The 22,038-nt window shown below is 38.6% G+C and overlaps 1 pseudogene; it reads right to left on the bottom strand.

The window, feature by feature from the left end:
• Window positions 1-378: 378 nt before the first annotated feature.
• Window positions 379-22,038, bottom strand: part of LOC148758500 (large ribosomal subunit protein uL13 pseudogene) — a 31,950-nt pseudogene continuing 10,290 nt past the window's right edge.

The raw sequence follows: 22,038 nt of genomic DNA, 5'->3' as shown, positions 1-22,038 counted from the left end.
ATCTAGGCATTCGCTATTTTCTGAGAGTAGTCCATTAAGTAGAGGGATGGAGCCCTCACTGCTGAATAGAAAGCCTAGGGCAGCCATGTTCTGCTGTGAGAGAGTGGCCTGTTTGTTCACCTGAGCAAGAGAAATTGTGCACAGTTGAGTTATGGGGGATCAGGCTCTGTACCTTCTCCTGGTTTGGCTGGACTGAATGCTCTCCCTGTGGCTTCCCTGGGACTCTGACCCAGCCTGCACAGAACATTTCTCCCTACAGATGTGTTCTCTCCCTGACTCTGCTATGACTTCATGGCACGTACCCATCTTCATTTTTGTCACTTCACTGTGGAAGGACAGGTGAGATCAAGCATAAAGAATAAACAGTCTTCATTGGGCTCAGTCCAGGAGCTCTTGAGTCTTGAGGACCTCTGCGTATTTGTCAGTTTTCTTCTCCATGTTCTTTTCATTCTGTTTCCATAGGCTCATGAGCTATTTTTTATGCCAGTAATGGATCTTAGCCTTCTGTTCCCTCTTCTCCTCCAGGGTGGCTGTCATCACCTGGTACTTCCAGCCAACCTCATGGCATCCCAGGTAGGCAAATTCTTACATAGGCTTTAGATGCACAGCCTGGAGCGCAGCAGGAAGCACAACCTGATTTTTCCTTGTTGTAGGACAGTGGGATCCCATCGAATACCTTGAGGCGTCGAAGGCAGCCTGGCCTCACTTGGTCTTGTGGTGCAGCACACTTTGTATGGTCTGCCCTTGTTTTTGTAGAAATTGCCAGAAATGTTGATGCCCTTATAGTACACAACCATCATCTTGCAGCTCAGCAGTCCTTGCTTGATCATGATGGCCGCTGGATGGTCAGGAGATGACATCAGTCATCCAGCAGTAGGACCCACCTCTTCGCTGTTTTTAGCAGCCACCTGGGAAACCCACATGTTATTAAAGTGCTGGAGATCAGACATCTGAAGTGAATCTTATGGGACTAGAATCAAGGTGTCTACAGGGCTGTGTTTCTTCTGGAGGATCCAGGTGAGAATTTGTATCCTTGACTTTTCTAGCTACTAGCAGACACCTGCATTGTTTGGTTCATGGCACCTTCCTTCATCTTCAAAGACATCACTCCATCTCTCTGCTTCTTTCTGTTGTCACATCTTTTCGTTTGACTTTGACTCTTGGGCCCAATTGGATAATCCAGAATAAGTTCCCAGTTTTAAGATCCTTAATTTAATCAGGCCTGCAAAGTTTCTTTTGCCATCAGGTCACATATTCCCAGATTCTGAGGGTTAGGATGTGACCATCTTTGTGGGGGGCATTATTCTGTCTACAGAAAATTTCATATGTAATACTGCCAGTATATAAAAGTTCTGACATTTCCCCAATAGTATTCAACTTTGCAGCAGTAATGGTAGAGAAGGTAAGTTGTTGAATTAATTCAAGTTTAGGGATTGGCAGGGTAGGATTAAGGTATGAGCACAAGGAGGTAAGTGAATTTAGGAAGACGTCATTGAGTTGATCCATCAAGGGACCTGGCTGGGATGGAGGGAAGAAAATCCAGGAGGGGCTCATAGCTTGGGAGAAAGAAGAGTGAGACTTTCCTATACCTTCTTAACAATTTCCTTTTTGATATGGCTTTTACATTTCATTAGCTGCTCCCTTACCCCCCCCCCCCCACCAACTGAAGGAGTTTCTAAATGGTTGCAGTGAAAGGGCCTTATTTGATTTCCATTACAGAAACTTTTCCTCTGTGTTGGCAACACCCCAAAATTGTTGTATTCAGGTTGTAGCAGCCAGTGTTTAAACTCATGGGTGATTTCTGTGGGAGATGTAGGATTAAAGATTACATACTCAATACAGATTTCACTGTGTCCCATGAAGACTAATGGGCACCAGGGGAACATACGTTCTTTTGCTGGACAAGAGGTAAACTCTCCTCATAAATTTTTATCTGAATAATTAAAACTAAGGGTTTTTTTGTTCCTCTTAGGAGGAAATCTAGTGAAACTAGTCTACTTTGGCAAATGTTTTATAAATTGTAAAAAATCAGTTGCTGCCATTGTCCTATAGGTCTGACCAAGATGGCCCTGAAGTTCCCTTTAGCTTGGCCTAATATTAGACAGGCTTTTTCCTGACTCTAGGCACCTAACCTCCCTTCTCCTAGAGCATTTACTTTAGGCAGTTGCTCATTGTAAATCCTTTCTGTGCCCCTTTGAGAAGTAAGTATTAAAAAAAACACACACACAAAAACCTCTTGCCAGTTTTACAACCCAGGAGTATCTTTTTCAAGGACCTGGGAGACTTCCCTTTAAAATATAATCACTGAAGTCCATAGAGCCCCTCTCTCCCAATCTCTGTAGGAGGGTAATTTTCTCTGACTGCTTTTAAAACTGCATCCTGTCATGACGATATGAGAAAGTTTACTTTTCCTTTGGGTAAAGCCAATGAACAAACACAGGTTCCTATGATCCACCATCCCAGCTCTTCAGCACTTTCCAGCCTTTTGTCTGTATGGAGTTAGGCATCCAGGGATGGTCTGTGCTCCCTCCTCTACTGCTGGCAGCAGTATCCGAGTAAAATCAACTCTACTCATCTTGTCCGGTGAGATTTTTTTTTCCCCCTAACAATCTCCCGAGAAAGTCGAGTCAACAACCATAAGGGAAGAGGATATGAAGAGAGTGAGTGGTTGGAAAAGTTGTAAGTAACGACCAGGTAGTAAAGAGCTGTGCTTTCTAATTCAAGTCACAGACAACTGCACTTTGATTTACTTCACCCGTTACAATGGCAGGTGGAATACTGTGCGACCGTATGAGCACAGGCTTTGCTAGAGAAGGAGTAACTAAGGCATATTTTCTTTTGTTGGGCTTTTTGGGAAGGGTGGATTTATTTAGCAGGGTGGTATCAGTTAGGACTTTAGTTTCAAATGACTGAAATCTGAGTCCAGATGGCTTAGCCGTAAAAGGAAATGTATTGGTCCATGTAATTGAAAAGCCTAGGGCTAGAACTGTATCTGGCGCTCAGATATTTACCAAGTGCCTCCTCCATGTCAGACATTGTCATAGGCACAGGTGATACGAATTTTTGTCAGTAAAACAGGTAGCATTCTGTGCTGTCACGGAGCTTAGAGCCTGGTGTTCACGTCCTCAGGACCTAGTTACTCTCCGCTTGCTGGGTGGGTTCTGTGTTGCCGTCTGCTGATGTGTGAGGGGAAGAGAGGCTGGCTTGTGTAGGGTGGGGGAAAAGAGGACCAGGAGCCCCAACTTCTTAAGCAGACTTTGGTTAGGGTCCCCTTCGTCTACTGCCAGTGCTGTGAATTTCTGAGCCTTTGGGAGAGTCTGTGATGCAAATCTGGCTGTTTTTGGCTTTCCCCACTGCCTATTTAGGATTCAGCTTTCTCGTGTCTAAGTTTATCAATGATCCGCTGGTTTTCCAGCTTCCAAAAGTTCGTGGCTATTGTCATTTCTCTTTTGGTCTTTTCTTCTTGTAGGTTTATGCTTTCACATGTTCCCTTTACTGTCATTTTAGTGGGATTTCAGGAGGGAATGAAATAAATGTATTTGTTAAATTCATTACAGTAATCAAAATGACCATTCATTTATTTTCATAAAATAAAATTTATTGTGCATTTTATTATGATAAAATCAAGAGATGCTTAGTGGAGGTAATGCAGAAGTGTGTGAAGAAAAAAAGAACAATCCCTTCGAATCCCAGAAACACCGTAGTTATATGACCAGTCACCTGCTAAACACTTATTTTCAATTTTCTGATGCTGCAAACAACATGTGTTGAAAATCTTACAGCAAAATCCTTATGAACAGCCACAAATATTTCTTTAGCATCAATTCCTAATCGGGGTCAAAGAGACTGCATCATTTTATTGCTTTCAAGAAAGACTATACCACGTATTCATTTCTAGACAGTAGAATTTTCAAACCTAGAGTGGATGGGGAGTGACATCTAACAACACATAAGGTTACTGTTTACATTTCTGAACTTCGGCTTTTGTAAAATATTTTTATGTGGGAATTGCATTTAAAAATTATAATGAATAATAAATAGAAAATTTCAAATGATTATTATTAACTGAAAGAAAGATAGTTTTTCGTAGAAGCAGTTAGAATGAAATAAGAACATACATGACTATTTCAGCGTTTGTGTTTTAATCCTTTGTTAATTGCTATCCACACTGTAAACTTTATCCTAATTTTTCTTCAGTTAAGTTATCATTTGTTCTTTTTAAGGAGCTGCACTTCTGAGCCAGGAGTGAGGAGAGGGTGAGTGGAATCTGTGCCCCTTAGTGGGATGTGACTTACTAGACGACTGTCTCTTTGTGCACAGGGGCTGGGATGTTGCCTTCTTCATCATCACGATTTTCAACAGTGCCTCTCACCATTTGCTTTTACAATCGCCATCTCGTTTTAATCCTCAGAACCATCTGGTGAAGCTGGTAGGACAGATTATTTTATCATTCCTAATTTACAAATGGGGATCAAAGTTAAAGGACTCATTTCTTCAGCTGGGAAGACGCAGAAGAAGGTTTTTAATCGGAATCTTCAACTTCAAAAGGCACCGCTATTTCTACCATGCACCATATGCTTCATCTTGTCTAGCGCCAGGCCTTCAGATAACAATATTTGAGTGAATAAATTGGAAAGGTCGTGGAGTCAGAACTGGTGTTCCAAAGGCAATGACCATAAGAAAAAAGTGGGAGAGTGCCTAACGTAAAATTGTACGATGTTTTCCTGGCATCTCTGTTCCAACTTGAATGTCTGTAATGACTCCAGTAATCATATATTTCTTAATAAATGGCTGAAGCTGTAATGATTGCAAATTTTATGCGGAACATCACCCCAGACAGTAGGAGAAACACATATTTTCTCATATTTGTCTTAAGTTGTTTGGAAAGAAAATCCATTTTTTATAGAAACAAACTGCTGTATTGGTTTTGATATGCTGAACAATTTTTATTGTTGTTTGCCAGTTCCTGTAAAGAGAATTGATCAAGGCTGTCCTTCCCTTTGGGTTTCTATAGGTTGCAAAGTGTTTTTCATTCTTTACCACTGATTAATACATGAGTAGGCAATTGGTGGCAATGGATAAATGTCTGAAATGCAACTATTAGTGGTGAGATTAGGCTCTAGGTTCATTGTCAGGGAGCTCCGCAGGAATACAGATAAAAAATTAAAAAAACAAAAACAAAAAACTTTGGGTGTTTCTCATGGATGATTATTTATTGAATTGACTTGAATCTAGTACATCTTGATTAATTCAATAAATTTCTCCAAGTATTGATACTATTAGTTCTTAACCACATACGACGTCAATCATTATGCCTAGAGTTTTAATAATAAAAAAAGAGGACCCAGTTCTTTCACTTTGACATTAGTTGAGGATACTTTTTTTTTTTTTATCAATTTCAAATAAACATTAATTGCATTAGGCTTGGAGACCATTTCTCCCCAAGGCAAGCATCCTTGGATAACTGAGTATTGAATAAAGAGAGCAGTTTTTATAAGTCATTTCTGTAGAATTTAAATTTTTTGTTGTGAAAAACACATAATATATAATTTATCATTTTAACCATTTTAATGTGTATAATTCAGTGGCATTTAGTACATTTACAATGTACAACCATTAGCACTATCTAGTTCCAGAATATTTTCATCACGCCGAAAGGAAACTCGGTTCTCCTTAAACAGTCATTCTCCATTCCCCATCATCCTAACCCCTGGCAACCACTAATCTGTTATCTCTCTGTATGGATTTGTCTATTATGGATATTTCATATAAATGAAATCACAAAATGCACGGCCTTTTGTGTCTGGCTTACTTCAATAAGTGTAATCTATTCAAAGTTAATCCATATTGTAGCATATATAAAAATTTCAGTCTTTTTTCTGGCTGAATAATGTTCCACTGTATGTATATACCACATTTTGTTTATCCGTTCAACTATTGATGGACATATGGTTGTTTCCACCTTTTGGTTACTGTGGGTACTGCTGCTATGAACATTGGTGTACAGACATCTGTTGAAGTCCCTCCTTTCAATTCTTTTGTATATACATATAGGAGTGAAATTGCTGAATCATATGGTAGTTCTATGTTTAACCATTTGAGAAACCACCAAACTGTTTCCACAGTGGCTGTACCATTTTACATTCCCATGAGCAATGCATGAGAGTCCCAGTTTCTCTATATTCTTGCCAACGCTTATTATTTTCCACTTTTTAAAAATTATTCTGATAGGTATGAAGTGGTATCTCATTGTGGTAAATTTCTGTTGCTTTTTATTGCAGATACGTTTACTCTCCCTTCCACCTTTAACTAGGCCATTGTAAATTGTAGAGCAAAGGCTTAGGTCATGTGAGCAGAACCGTGAGTGGTTTCATTTGACTGAAGGGCTACTAGGTGTGAGGGCGGGTGGAAGATGAAGCTGGAATATTACATTGCGATCAGATTGTACAGGGCCTTGAATGCTAAAGTGAGGCACTTCAGAGGGTGAAAGGTAGCTTTTAAGGAAGGAAATGCCGTAACGGGAGTTGGGAATTAAAACAGTAAAGGGCACTGTGATGTAGCCTGGACTGGAATGAACAAAGGATTATTCCATTGTTGAGGTGGTTCTTAGGGCGCTAAATATATTAATTGCCCGCGTATTATCAGATAGCACCTTATAACTTGTCACATTAGCCCCAAATTCTGGACGATTCCTACATTCCACAGGGATGCCAAGTATGGAGATAAACATAATTGGAGACATTTTAGACTGTGAGCAGTTCCACACTAAGGACTGTAGAACTCTTTGAGTCTAAGTAGAAATCTCCTTTGAGCTGATGTCCATTGATGTTCTCACACGGGGAGAATGTTGTGGCGAAAAACATGAGATTTGACAGCTGACAGACCTGGACTATGCTCGAGTACTTGTCCTTCTCTGAGTATCTGTCCTCAGTCTTTAAACTGCGTATATTATCTATTTCATTGTGTTGCTGGGAAAATCATTGAGATTACATATGTAAAGAGATATGCCTAGGAAACACACAGAAGAGAGCCTGGCACACAGCTGGTGCACGGGACATGTACCACAAAGCCCAAAATACTTAGGCCACCTACTTTTCAAGTGAGTGCTTGACTTACAGTTCAGGGGAAGGTTTATAAGAGTAGAAGTCATACTAGAATGTATAAAAAATGGAGAGAGAGAGAGAGAGAGAGAGAGAGACATCGTTGCCCAGAGAAAGCCTTGGGTCACTTTGATGTAAGTATAACTTGGGAACAAAGAGTAGGCTGATGGGACCTGATTCAAGTCCACCCCCTGGTAGTTGCTTTAAATTTGGCTCCTTTTTCATTGACATTAACTGACATTAACTCATCTGTCAGTTGAAATAATTTGCAGATTATCTATAGTCTGACTTTTGTTTCATTGGTAAATTAAAATCCTTGTAAAACTGGCTGCAGTTTATTCTCAGAGCAGATAGATGATGGCAGGCAGCGGATTGCAAAAGCGTGTAGCACTTAGCTGGGCCTCTGTCCAGCTCGGTTCTCCTCTCTGAGAGAAAGAAGTAAACAACAGAAGCACGATAAAACACCACCCCGTGCTGTTGGGAGGAGGTGGTGATATTTTTAGCTCTTGGATGTGACGATTTGCCTAATATTTCTAACTATATATTTGCCAGAAAACGTGACATCTAGGGGATCAGGAAATGCAGTCCCTGGTGCAAGAGTGGGGTACCCTTAGCATCAGCCTGGTATGTCAGCTACTGGGGAGGGGGTGTTGGCTAATACTTGTCAAATGGTGATGTTCTTAATTATCCTTTCCAATGGAAATTCCTGATGATTAATAACATTAACTACCATTTGGCAAGTGTAGGCTGGGTTTTTACATTTAGTCTTCATAACAACCAAATGAAGTAGGCAAGTAAACTGAGGCTCAGAAAAATTAATTAGCTTGCACACATCCATATAGCTACTGTTGTGGAAAAGAAAAAAAATGCTGTTCAAAAAGATGACTACAGTCATTACATTAATATTCCAAGATAGCAATTTAATTCATTTCAGGGGAAGAGAGTCTGTTTTCGTTTATGTAAAGGAGCCAACAGCCTGTCTAAGGTGGAGTTTGAGAAACTGAATGGCTCTGCATAGTAAAGTACCAGAACGTCTTAGATTGTGCACTCGCAACTGGAAAGGAGGAGAGGATTTCTGGAAGACAGAGGCATGAAGAGAATGGAGAGAGTACGTGGAGACCAAGGATGGCCAGGCACCCAGTAGCAAGTCAGAACCTGAGGAAGAAAAAGACCATCTGATTGGAAATGGCCAAAGCATTTTTAGGGACAGTGAAATCTGCATTGAACGCAAAGCTGCTTTTTGCCCTGAGTTGAATTATTCTTGGTTGCAATCAAAACTTAGCAAAACCTTGTGACACTTAAGTGTCTTGTGTTGATAGTGACTTGGCTGTGTAGCCCATGTTTCGGGTGAAGTGAGGGAGAGAAAGGAGAGGAGTAACAGAAGAGAAGATCTAAGTAGTGATTGAGAATCGGACTTAGAGCAAGAATTTAGAGCAAGAAGGAATGGAAACATGAGGTCCTTCCTCCTAAAATCCTCAGAAATGTTGAGGAGGTTGTGGACTTCTCTCAGAGTCTAAGTCATTTTATTTCAATAATAAAAGAAAGGCCTGTCCCAGAAAGCAAGAGTCTTTGGACTTTTTCATCACATTAGTGTGTGACAGAAGCATCTGGAGGCCTGTTCTGCCTGACCCCAAAGCCCAGTTCTCACTGCCCTGCCCTGCATATGTACAGTCTCTTACTATGTCTTGATGTCCCAGGCTGGAGTGAACCCAATACTGGGGACTCTCTTGTCACTCCCAGCTTGTGAGAGTTCTTGCTCTTTTACACACGGCTCCAAAGTCAATTGTTATTAAAACAATTTCCTGGTGTCAAGGAATTTCTATCGGAGGGCACTGAAACACTAAAGAAGTACTCATAGCTCAACAGCCACAAAGTTGTCAGGTGATCTAAAAGTAGATTTATCTTTTTGCTAAAAGTGGATTTGCTGTTTATGATAAAGGACTACTTTAAAGCTGAGTTTGTTGTGTTTGATTTCTAGCAGAATCGCAGTGTCTCAGTTAAATATGAAGTGACGCTGTGCAGCATGCAGTGGATAGGCCAAGAGGACGGGGCTGACGTGATGACAGCATTACGTGGGTAACCGATAATTTCCTAAGAGTAGTGTTGATGACAAATGTAGGTTGGACATTTTGAATTAATGTCATCTTTGTAAAGATTTTACCAAAAAGTCTTTGTAAAAAAAAAAGAATGTTATTCTCTCTGCAAAACGGTGCTATATAGCAATGTCCCTATAGCAGTGTCATCTAACCCTTTAAAAAATGTGATGGGTGTCCTTTAAATTACATGTTCCTCAAGTGACTATCACAGTTTTTCATTACTTACTCCACATTTATACAGATAAAAATATTTCTTTGAAGCCCAGCTGGGAGATAGAAACTAAAGCAAGCAAGGTATGTGAGTAGCTGAATCAGGTATAACTCAAGCCTTCACTCTGAGTGATAGACCAGAGGAAAATTCAAATACATGTTGGCTGAATGAAGAAATGAATGAATGAGTCTATTTATGTACTTATTTTAAAGAGGGTTCTAATGAACTTGCATATTTATTTTCCTAGTCAACAGGAAATTAGAAGAAGCACCTTAGAAGGAATTAAAGGAATTAGAAGACTAAGATTGTTAAGGACAGGTATACTGCTATCTGACCAAAAATGTGGGGTAAGGGACAGCTGACACATGACGTACAATGACTACAAAATGCAGGCACAAGAAGGAAGCAAGACACAGCTGAGATCACCACTAACTATCATGCGTACTTCTCAACATGTGCGCCCCAGACTAGCAGCGTCACGATCACTTGGAAATTTAGAAATACAAAGTCACAGGCCCCACCCCAGACCTACTGAATCAAAAACTCAGGGTGGGGCTTAGCAATCCCCCAAGCCCTCCAGGGGGCCCGATGCCCACTACAGTGTGAGGTCCCCTGGTGTAGTGCTTGGAGCACTCTAAATACAGAGGACAGCACTGCATTTCAAGAGTGAAATGAGTGTTCATAACTTGGATCAGAGTGCAGAAGTTTCTTTACCTGGAATATCCTGTCCAAGCACATAGGAAAGTTACTGTGGTTGATTGACCATACGTCTGGTTTCACTGGGACAGTCCGGATTTAGGCAGGTTGTCCAGATACATTAAAAATAGTATTCCCTTTTACTTTTGAAAGTGTCTCTATTTGGTTGATTAATTATATGGTCACCCTATTAATATAATAGGCTTAGAAAGATTACAGTCAAAATTGTTAAAATCAACAGATGTATTGGAATTTAAAAGGGAGTTGAGTTATTTGGTAAATTCCCACCACTCATTTCTTGATAATAACATGTAATGAGATTTCAGCTTCTCAGTACTTTTCTTGCCCAGACATATTGCCAACTTTCTTTGCCTAAAGGTGGATTCTCACCATTCAAGCCAGGTTTTCAGCTGTTCTTACCTTTGCAGAACAGTACCTAGAGATTTCCATGGTACGTAGGCAGATCTGTTCCCAACTGAAAATCTGGGCTGGGACCTGTTTGCCTTTTCATTCCACCCCTCTTAGTTACTCACTTTTTAACCCCTGATGGTGCAGCACTCTCTACTTTCTTCTCTTTCCTCATCAAAATGTTATCTGAAGGAAGGGTCAATACATTCATGTGTGCCGAGGAAAAACTGAATACAGTCCCACCTTGGGATGTTTGCACTGGAACTGGAGACACTCTATTAAATTACTGAAATAGCCTGTAGGTGGTTTTTAGTGAGTGGAATAGTTGTAAGGCTCAGGAAGTGATGCAGTATCAGGGGCCACAGGATTGGAGCCTCCCAGACTGAGGCTTTAAGCCTGATCTTCTAACCCACATAAGGTATCAGGGGGCCAGTGAGGGGATCTGACCTTGGCAGTGTCTAGCACTCAAACCTACTGTCAGTGATAAAGATGGACTAATAATCCGTTCATCTTGCTCATCTCAATTAGTTCCAGATCCCAGTATAAACATACTTTCTTGCAAGTAAATGTAGTCACTGTGTTCTTTCCTTTCTCTTAGGTCTCCAAATTCCTACTCCCTCCACCCCCCAACCTGATCAGATACATTCTTCCTAATGCCAAAACCTGAGATTGACCTGACTGAATCTGTAAATGAAGTTGTTTCACTGAATTGGCTGTAAAAAATTTTAGTGCTACAGATTTTTATAGCTAGGGAAGTGACACTTGGAGAGGATCAAATTCAATTCTGTCATTTTGAGGATGAGGCACAGAGAGGTTAAGTGACTTGCCTATGACCACACAGATTGTTGTTTCAATGAAGATGAGGAGGACCCAGGTTTCTTGACACAATACTTGGATACTTAGGTTTGAGGGTGAGGGAATTTCATGCTTCCTTCAATTCTGGTTTAGACCTAGAAATGAGTACAATGTTAACAGTGGAGACTGTGGCCCGCTTTTATGGGTGAAGATACGAGAATATTTTTCTGAAGCCTCTTTTGGGAGTGATAAAAGTGGAAACACCATTATATGGAATCTCACTGAAAAAAATCCCTGCTGCTGTTTAAACAGAACACACTCTGTAGTCCAGTAGACTTTCATGTTCAAGTGAAAGAATAGAATAAGTTTATTTATGCACATTTTTATATCTCCCTTTATAATAGGAGGAATCCTATTTTAGTCAAATGCTTTTTGGAAATGAATGATCAACTTCCTCCCATTCTGGGTGTAATGGGAGACTGCCCATTTCAGTCAATGCTGAGAGAGCGGAATGGTTTTATACTTGGGATAGTGACACCAGATAGCTGTATTTCTCAGCTTCCCCCACTTTCCTCCTGGGTCTAGGACAAGGGCAACTATTCCTCAAGAGAGCTGTCCCTTTGGGCACTTTTCGTCGCTATCGGTAGGAATAGACAATGCAAGGGCATGAGTAGAAAAGACAGAAGCAGGAGCGAGGATGATAACAAAAAGTGTTCACGGTGTGGAGTTTTGTACAGTAGCAAAATTTCCATTTTATTTTATGAGAAAATACAGATATTGGGTTGAAATTTAACATGTAACATTTGACCCCTCATTAATGGATAAAAAGTGTTATTAAATACTCATACTTCTTTAAGTTTTAAAACATGAACAGTGTAACAAAGTATTTTTAAATACTCATCTAATACTGGGGAAAGGAATGTTTATTTCAAGGAAGTACATTTCTCAATTAACTTTTCCAACAGAAAGATCATTGGTTAAAGTATATTTTGTCATGTTACTCTATGCTATTTCTTGTAAGTGCCACAAGCAATACAAATGGTTGTATTTTTTTAGCATGTGTTCAATTAAAGACAACTTTTGTACCTGCAGGGAAACTTAGAGAGCTTATTTATTCAAACTCTTCTTACTGAGAAAATAGTAACAGAAGCAAAAATCAAGGCTCAGGAAAGCTGAGATTTCTATGTCCAACAGTGGAGAGCAAGAAACAACTGGCATCCATCCTGGGAGTGTGGAGCCCAAACAAGACATGACTGCATTTTAATGTAGACTAGATTGTTAGAGTCCTTTTTGTTTCTATCATTTCTATTTGCAAAAGATTAAAAATGAGAAGTAATTAAATTTAACCCCAGGTTCTCTAAGTTCTGTATTTAAAATACAAGGTAAAGAAGAATATGAAAAACAAACGCATAATAACAGGAAAGATAGTGAAATGAAAGGAAAAGCAAGAATGCCTTAGGGTCTAGATTATTGGCAACAATATAAACAAATTTGTTATGTCCCTCATGAAAACCTTTAATTTTATCACATGTAAGGAAATATCTAGGAATATTAGTTTTTGTTGCAACAAATATTGAAGATACTCAGAAAACATTTTAAAAAATCAGTAAATAGCCTAAAAGAGGCCAGTATGGTATAGGCACTAGGAGAAAGAAACCAGCCCTTAAGACCAAATATAGTAAAGAAAGAGCCAGAGGGTGAAACTATCTCTCCAAGGCCTCCACTCACTACTTACAAGGTAGTTTCTCATAGAGGTGAATTTAAAAAAAAAGAAAGAAAGAAAAAGAAAAAGAAGAGAAACACTTAAGATATAATATTTACGGCTTTAAAATAATCCAAACTGTGAATTCAATTTTATTCAAGAGGAGAAAGACAGTTTTCATAGATGAAATACTTAAAATCGTCCCAAAGAAATAGAAAACAGCTCAAAGTAAAGGCAAGAACTCATGAATCAATGTCATGAGCATAAACTTTATCTTCCTGATGCATCATGCATTATGCAACCATAGAAAATAGCAAAATAATAACCAGGGAAAGAAGCTCATGTCAGTGTTTTGCATTCTTCAGTTTAATAAAGATAAATGAAAAGAGAATTGAACTATATGTACAAAAACCCAATATAATGCAATAATGGAAATGTAATAAATCAATTAGTTCAAATTAAGGTATATTTACAATATCAACCTAGTTTATTTGCAACAGAAAAAGACCAAATAGCCCGATTCAAACACATTTAAATACTTAGTCAATAGTCACCATATTATGAGTATTTATTATACTTATTAAACATTTATTATATATTTGTTACAGGCTAAATGATGATAAATGCTTTACATGGATTACCTCATTCAGTCTTTCCAACAGTTCTTTAAGATAGATACTTTTATCATTATCATCACAATTTTGTTAAGGAGGCAGCTGATCCCGGGAGAGGTTCACTAATTTGTCCAAAGATTACAGAGCTCATAGTGGTAAACTTAGCATTTGAAGCAGGCAGCCTGGCTCAGGAATCTAAATGCTGAGCCACTGTTTCATCAACACCCTGCTAAGTGATGTCTGTACCATGGTAAACAAAATGGACATGGTCTCTGCCCTCCTGGTCCCTGCTACCCATTGCTTCAATTCTTAACAGAATTCTTTTAAATGGTAAACTTTAGAGCAATAATTATGAATTCAACCTGCCCTTTAAGACAGAGGCTAGAAATTAAACCACGGATCTCTCACAAGCATTTTTCCTATTAAGTATAGCAGAGATCATATATTTAAAATGTCATGGACAGGATGAGTGTGAATCCTGATGTCAGAGTAAGAAACAAAACCACTCAAAGACAAAGGAACGAAGAAAAAGAAAACAGTGATAGTCTACTGTTGAGGAAGTCCAGGGAACTCAATGAGTATTTATTATACTTATTAAACATTATTATACTTATTATACTTATTATACTTATTAAAGTCCAGGGAACTCAATGAGTATTTATTATACTTATTAAACATCGTAGATACAAACGATCAACATGTTGGATTGCAAGGAGATGCCTGAGACTGGTATCAGTGGATTAAGTCTTCTGTGGTGTCTGTGATCCAGAAATGAACTGCAAGGGATGCTGGTTGGTGATCATATCGTCAGGCGAATTGGACCACTTCACTTGAGGCCAGTTGACCTCTGGCTGAACTGGGCCGTACCTGCCCATCCTCCCTTTCCTGTTGGATTTGCTCTCTGAAGTCCTTGTTTGGAGCTTCAGCCACTGCTGCTGTTCTTTCTTTGTTGCTTCTCTGCTGTCAGAAAGACTTACATGAAAGATGCTGAACTTTCTCCTACGCCTTTGTGCTCGCCTCAGGTCTCTGAGAAGTCAAACTGACTTCTTCAAAGGAAAATGATGCTAAATTATCAAATGCAAGAAACAAACCTAAGAGGACTTAGTCATCTTATAGATAATTAAATATGTTAGAAGCTTTGTCATTTTCTTCTATACTTAATTTAACTAAAATGCACTTAGTATGAAACACATGCCAGGATTGTGGTGATAGATAGTTTAGCCTCACTTCTCTGGAAACTTTTCACAGCATTACAATGCTTTGCTGAGGTATTGAGACTCCTAGTGCTTAAGAGCTAGAAACATTTATCTCCCATTAGTTGTTTTAGATTATTCAGATAAATTTAGCCCTTAATGCGATTTTCTCAGGCACTTATAATTTACCTTTAAATGTGCTGTGCTTTGTTAGAATCAGGAAAAGCTTGGTTCAGCAAAGGGGAAATAATTATCCCCAAAGTGTAAAGCAGACACTAATCATCATTAAGGGCATTTTTTTTTTTCCAGAGAGAGGGAGATGGGCATCGTGTCTTATATGTATTGGGTTCTCATGTTTGTTAACTAGATTGATGGAATTTATATTCCAAAAAAAGGACCACAACCCAAAGAATTATACTTCCAAAAATGTCCTTAGTCTTCTCATGTTCAAATAATATACTCCAGAAAAAATAGGCTTATGAGCTCAGAATCTTCTGTTTCAGACAGTTTGCTTCGTGAAGCTATTTTGGGCATTTTACACGAACTGTCACTAAAAAATATTTTGTTATGCACTTGACTTTACAGAAAAACAACAACTCAGGGAACATAATACTTTATTTCACTAAATTAACTTCTGAATTTCATCAGCTTAAATATAAATGTTTTCCATAGTTATACTTCATTTTCTTTATCTTTTTAAATTTCTTCTAATTTATATTATCATGTTATGTGTTATAGGTCCTTTAAAGTGACCAAATACTTTTTTGAAGAAAGCAGACTCTAAATAAACTGTAATAATTTTAAACAGCGTGTACGTTATATTTTACAGTTACTTTGAAAATGAACACCATTTTGCAGACATATTTCCATTTACAATATTAGCATAATTTACAGATTTGTGATTTGTATGAAAATACTGAATTTCACTGGTTGATGTATTATTGTTTAACTGCCCTCCTCCATCCCATTGTAACACACAGCGCGGGTGCACAGATTTGGAGAAAAGAATGATGAGCATCACCATTGAAATTATTATCTGGCACGTTTAATCTTGAATTATATACTTGAGCATTCTTTCATTATGCCCTAAACAGTAGAGCCCCCATGTATAGATCTCCAGTAAAAGAAAATAAAATGTTACACATGCTCCTTTAGATAGGAAAGTTCCTGTTTCAAATGATAAGACATGGATGTGAAGTAGTATTGCAGAAAAAACAGTGAAGCATAAAAGGACAATAAAACTCTTGGGATTATTTTTCAAGGAGAAACTACCACACACTTTACAAAGTTAAACTGCGGAACTTGAAGGTTTTAGAGTGAAAGTCTATGGAATTTATGTATTTTGAGAAACATATATGGCTTATTTATCTTCCCTAAAATGAATTTCAAATTTTTTGATCATCTGTGGTAAATAAACACAGGAAAGTTTTCAAAGGAGAAAAAAATTATTTGAAAGATTTTACCATTGAGCAATGCTTCAGTGCAAGGGAGTATGACCTCAATTTTGAACTCCATATTGGTTTGTTTCACTCATAGTTTTTAGTTTAGCAACCATCAACGTTGTCTTTGAGTTGCTATATGGAGCTATAACGTGGTAGCAGATTAATGATGCGAAAGGTACTGTTCTGCACTTACAAACATGATACACCTTAATGGCAGAAAGGGGATTTGTATAGGTGAAAACCGCAATTATTACCAGGTCAGGTCTCAGCTGTATGAAATCGATCAGAGAAGCAGGAAGATGGCCAGCTACTTTTGAACTGAAGTGTCGGGCACCTATGAAGCAAAAGGCTGAGATACAGCAGAGGGAGACGTGGGAGAGACATTATCCTTAAACCCAGCAGGAAAGAATCATGTGCTTGTTTGCATCTGATCATCCATTTTCATAGTGATTTTGGTATCAGGGACTGGGAAAGGCTAACATTTGATATAAAACTATTCCATATTCCATTATATTAATTTGTTTATCAATGTTCAAGTACCTACTCTGATTGTGAATTTATAAAATGATCAGTGGTATTAGCTGTCCACTTTCTGACCAAACTCTTGCACTAAGAAAAAGAGCTTCGAGAGCTTTCTTGTTTGGAGAAAAGGACCAAATCTCCCCAGCACAGGTCAAGAGGGAGACCCAGGGACTCAGAATAAGCCCACCCCTTCCTATACCTCCAGGCCTCTACCAGCAAGAATGAAGAGGTCCCCCCCTTCTTTCTACCTCTCTTTCCATCCATCTTTCTTACACCTCTGCAACACGCCTAGTCTTGCCACTCTGCCATATGACCTGTAGACTGTGCAACAAAATCATTTTGGGAGCTTGTTCCAAACGTAGATTGCTAATACCCTAGTCCTCCCCAGTTCCTAGATCACTGACTGGGAATTTCTGGGGATGGATCGCTGGAGTCTGTAATTTCACCAAGCTCCCCAGATGACTCTTATGCACACTTAAGTTTGAGAACCACTGTTCTCAGAGTTTAAACACAGAGAATCTGTAGATATTTCTTTACAAATACATAGTACTTTAAATTTTGCAAGGCACTTTTATACAGCAGCTCATTAGATCCCTAGAAGAATCAAATGACATAAACAACATAGGTATTGGCATTTTTATTCTATAAATGAGACAATGGGTGTCTATAATGCCTAATGTCCTGGTTATACCATAGCTGAGCTGAAGACCTGGCTTCTCTTAACATAGCAAGCTGCCTGTGGATGATATTGGAATGAAGATATTTATAGTTTACTCATTCTCTTATATTATCTCATTTATTCTCCCCAATAATCCTATGAGGTAGATAAAGCAAATATTATTAAATCTATTTGACAGAGGTGAAAACTGAGACTCGGAGAGTTGAAGTGAGGTGCCCAAAGTCATAAGCTAGAAAGTGGTAGAATCTGGACTCAAATTCAGGTTTTTCAAATCCAAGTGCTGCCTGCTGTCTGCTTTTTACTACTACTCAAATGAAGAAGTTGTGAAGTACAAATATTTTAAAATTTTGGATTGCTTAATATTTAATAAATATTGCTCATACCATAAAGTGTTTCTTATGTATGTTTGGCTTTCTCAATAGTGTAACAACTAAAATATTTTCTTGATTCCACTGTACTATTTTTATAACTGGGCATTATATAACTTTTTATGCATTGTTGCTTTAATAACTGTTCTTTTGAAGGTCATAGTAACTTTGGAAACATAGCTACCAAATCCAGAAACCAATTTGCGGTCTTTTTTCTCCTCTTTGTAGTAATTGACACAGTTGAACACCCTCTTTCTTCCTGAAAACGTCTTCTTTCTGTGAAGTGGCATGCTCATGATTCTGAGTTTTCCATCTATCCTTTGCTGGCATCTCTTTTTTAGTCTACACCCAAGGTTCGCCTGTCGTTGCCGTTCTTTCCCTTCATGAATTTCCCCTGGTAATATATACATTTCCATAATTTCAGCTATTAGAATTATTCTGATGACCTTCAAACATATCTTTAACATTTTTCCTGAGCTCCAGATCTATTCAGAATCTTTAACATAATAAATACTCACTAAATATTTCTTGAATTAAACTTCTGTTTGCTAAACATCTCATTTATTCAGTGGATATTTACTGAGTGCCTACTAAGTACTAGGCAATGTGCTAGGGGCTTGGGGTGCATCGGCGAATAAAGCAAAGTTACCCTCATGGACCTTACTTTTTAGTGGCAGAAAACAGACAAGAAACCATAAACATAAAAAATACAAAAAACATGATTGTATATGTGAAGCCCTGTGAAAAAGGAAAGACAGAACAGGATAAAGGGACTAAAGAGTGCAGTGAGCACGAGTGTTGGTGGGAGTGCGGGTTGCACTTTTCTATAGGGTGACCAGGGTTGGCCAGGCTGAGAAGAAAAGTACTTGCAAAAGTCTTAAAGAATATAAGGTACTTCATCCAGGAAAAACGCATTTTAGGCAGCAGCATAGCCATTGCAAAGATCTTCAGGCATAAGTGGGCCTGGTTTATTCGAGAAATAGTGGTAGCAGAAAAGGTCAGAAAGAAAATGAAAAATTAGATTGTGCAGTAAAGACTTTGTAAAGACTCTGGCATTTATCCTTAGTGAAATGGGGAGCTATTGGAGAGTTTTGAACAGACGAATGACACAATGTATTTTACATGTTTAAAGGATCATTTATAGACTACAGGGTGGTAATGGTACCACCGAGAGACCAGTTATAAAGCAACAGTAATAACCTGGGCAAGACATGATAGTGGCTTGTACCAGAATGGTAGAAGTAGAGTTGATGAGAGGTGGGCAGCTCGTGGATATATTTTGAAGATAGAGCCATTAGAATTTCCTGATGTATTAGATATGTTTAACCTGAGCAACTGGAAGGATGGAGTTGCTATTGATTGAAATTGGGAAGGCTGCAGGTAGAACAGGTTTCGTGGAGAAGATCAGGAGGTCAAATTTGGGCACATTAAGTTTGAGGCATCAAGTAGAGATGTTGGATAGAATGTTGGATTATAAGAGTCTGTTACTCAGGAGTGATATTGGGATGGGAATATAAACGTGACCATTGGTGGCATATAGATGGTATTCAAAGCCACGATTCTGGGTGAGATCGCCAAGAGGACGGGCATGGATGGAAAAGACAAAAGAACTGAACTCTGAACTCTGGGGCACTCCAACATGACAAGTGTTGGGAGAAGAGGAAGGACCAGCAAGGAGACTAAGAAGTTTATCTATCACGTAGGAGGAAAGGCAAGAGAGCAAGCACAGTGTTAGAGAGAAAGCAAAAAACAAAAAACAACAAGAACAACAAAATCCCCACAAAACATTATCAGGGAGGAGAGAGAACATAGTTATGTCAAATGCTGCTGATAATTTAAGAGGAGAGGAGAGAATTGGCCATTGGACTTAATAATGAGGCAGTCGTTCGTTTGGGTGGAATGGCAGAGATGAAAGGCTAATCTGAGTGAGTTAACAAGGGATAGTGGGTGACAAAAATTAGGTAAGGTAACTATTGACAACACTTTAGAACTGATTCAAACTCAAAGTGTCTAAACTAGACTATCCTCCTAGTCTCAATCACTCTTGGTCAAAGCCAGAGAGCCATCTTTTACTCATTTCTCTCTCTGGTGCCCCCACATCAATCCCCTACCAAGTCCTGTCAATTTTACTCAAGAAGGCAGAAAGGTAAAGTAGAAAAAATATGCACTTTCAAATCAGACACACAGTTATTTAAAACAGACAGTTATTTAATCTCTTTTAGCCTCAGGTAAGGAGGATATTACTTACCTCCTAGAAATTTTGTGAGAAGTACAAAAGCTCATGCACAAAGCATCTAGAATAAAACAAGATCTGAATATGTGTTAGCTTTCCTCCTGTGTGTCACTTGCCCTTGGGTTTCAAATCTCTTCCTTGTTGCCACAACCTTAGACCAAGGCCCTAAGGCCCTGGTTACTTATCCCCTTGCCACTCCAATCTATACCTGTTCTCCCAGCTTCCAGTGTTGCTCTTGTCCATTACGAGTAATCCCTCTAAAGCACAATTTTAACCATGTCACTTCTATGCCAATTTTTTTTTTTTTTTTTTTAGTGACTCTCCATTACTCAAAGTCCAACACACTGTATAAATGACGTATGGTGATATCCTGCTCCTACGTAATATAGAGCTCCCCCCAATATTTGACAAAATAAGCTGGGCAAACTAGACCATTTACTGATTCTTGTGCATCTTGCTTTTCTACCATTGTGCTTTCAATTATGCTCTCCCTTCCATTTTGCATTTCTGCGCCTCATCTCCACCTGTCAAACTAAATCTTATCAACTTTTAAAAATTTATCTCCAATGCCACATTGGTTGCAGAAACTTCTTGACTTATATCACCCACCCTATCCGCCAACCAAAAGTTCTTTCTCCTCTCTCTTCCCCTCAAGCATCTTTTCGTTCTCTTAATAAAATAAATCACTTTATTATTTAATAGTTATTATGCATGTGTATAGCTCCCTTTCTAGAATATGTGCTCTGCAAAGGGCAAAGATCAGGCATGACTCATCTTTGTGTCTATTTAGCATCTAGGACAGTCTCTGTACTTTGGAAGTACTTACAATGTGTGCACTGAATTAATTTATTGGATCCTTTTATTGCTTTTATAAGTTTGAAGTTATTGCCTTAAAAGTTACTTATGTCACTTAATCTTCTTAGTTCACTTTACTACCAGAGAGAATAAATCACAGGAATAATCCCAAAACACTAAAAAACAATATGCCTTGGCGTGACCAGAGCGCTAGCATGGCGTGTTCTCTCTCTCTCTCTCTCTCTCTCTCTCCCCCCCCCTTCCCTCCCTCACTCCCTCCTTCCCTCCCTCTATCTATCCCTTCTTTCCCTCCCCCTTGTGAGGACAGAGCCAGAAGGTGGCCATCTGCAAGCTAGGAAGAAAACTCTTGTCAGGAATAGAATCTGCCAACACCTTGATCTTGGACTTCCCAACCTTCAGAACTATGAAAAATAAATGTCTGTTGTTTAACCCACCCAGTCTATGATGTTTTGTTATAGCAGGCTGAGGTGAGTAAGATAGTATCTGTTTATCTATAGTTTATTTTTCAAGCAAAGATACTTTTGTTCTTTCTATTTTCACTAAAAACCCAGGCTAGTGACGTCAGCTGTAACTGCACATACTTCACATTCAGCAAATGTTTCCTGAGTGCTTATTATGTTCCAGGCACTAGCTAGATACTTTCACATCCATTAACTCATCCAATTGTCACAATAGTCTGACAAGTAGCACTGTTACTCCCATTTGAATGATGGGGAAACTGCAGTCCAGATAGGTTAAGTGATACAACTAGTAAATGGGATTGTTGACTCCATAATGGAAAGCTGTGTTCTGGCTCACTACTGTGTTTCCCCAAAAATAAGACCTAGCCGGACCATCAGCTCTAATGCATCTCTTGGAGCAAAAATTAATATAAGACCCACTCTTATTTTACTGTAATATAAGACCAGGTCTTAGATAATATATAATATAATATAATATAATATAATATAATATAATATAATATAATATAATATAGTATAATATAATATAATGCCTGGTCTTATATTAATTTTTGGTCCAAAAGAAGCATTAGAGCTGATTGTCCGGCTAGGTCTTTTTTTCGGGGAAACATGGTAGTTGCTAGAATTCTAGTAGCACAGAGGTACTAGTAGCTCAGTAAATATGGGTTTGATAAGTTATTGAGAGTAAGGGATAAAGCTGAA

The sequence above is a fragment of the Rhinolophus sinicus genome, chromosome 3, assembly GCF_057876585.1.
Source record: "Rhinolophus sinicus isolate RSI-liver-muscle chromosome 3, RSI-T2T, whole genome shotgun sequence".
NCBI classification, from domain to species: Eukaryota; Metazoa; Chordata; class Mammalia; order Chiroptera; family Rhinolophidae; genus Rhinolophus; species Rhinolophus sinicus.
Note: the sequence above shows the minus strand (reverse complement) of the source record. Positions and strands in the feature narration are given on the sequence as shown.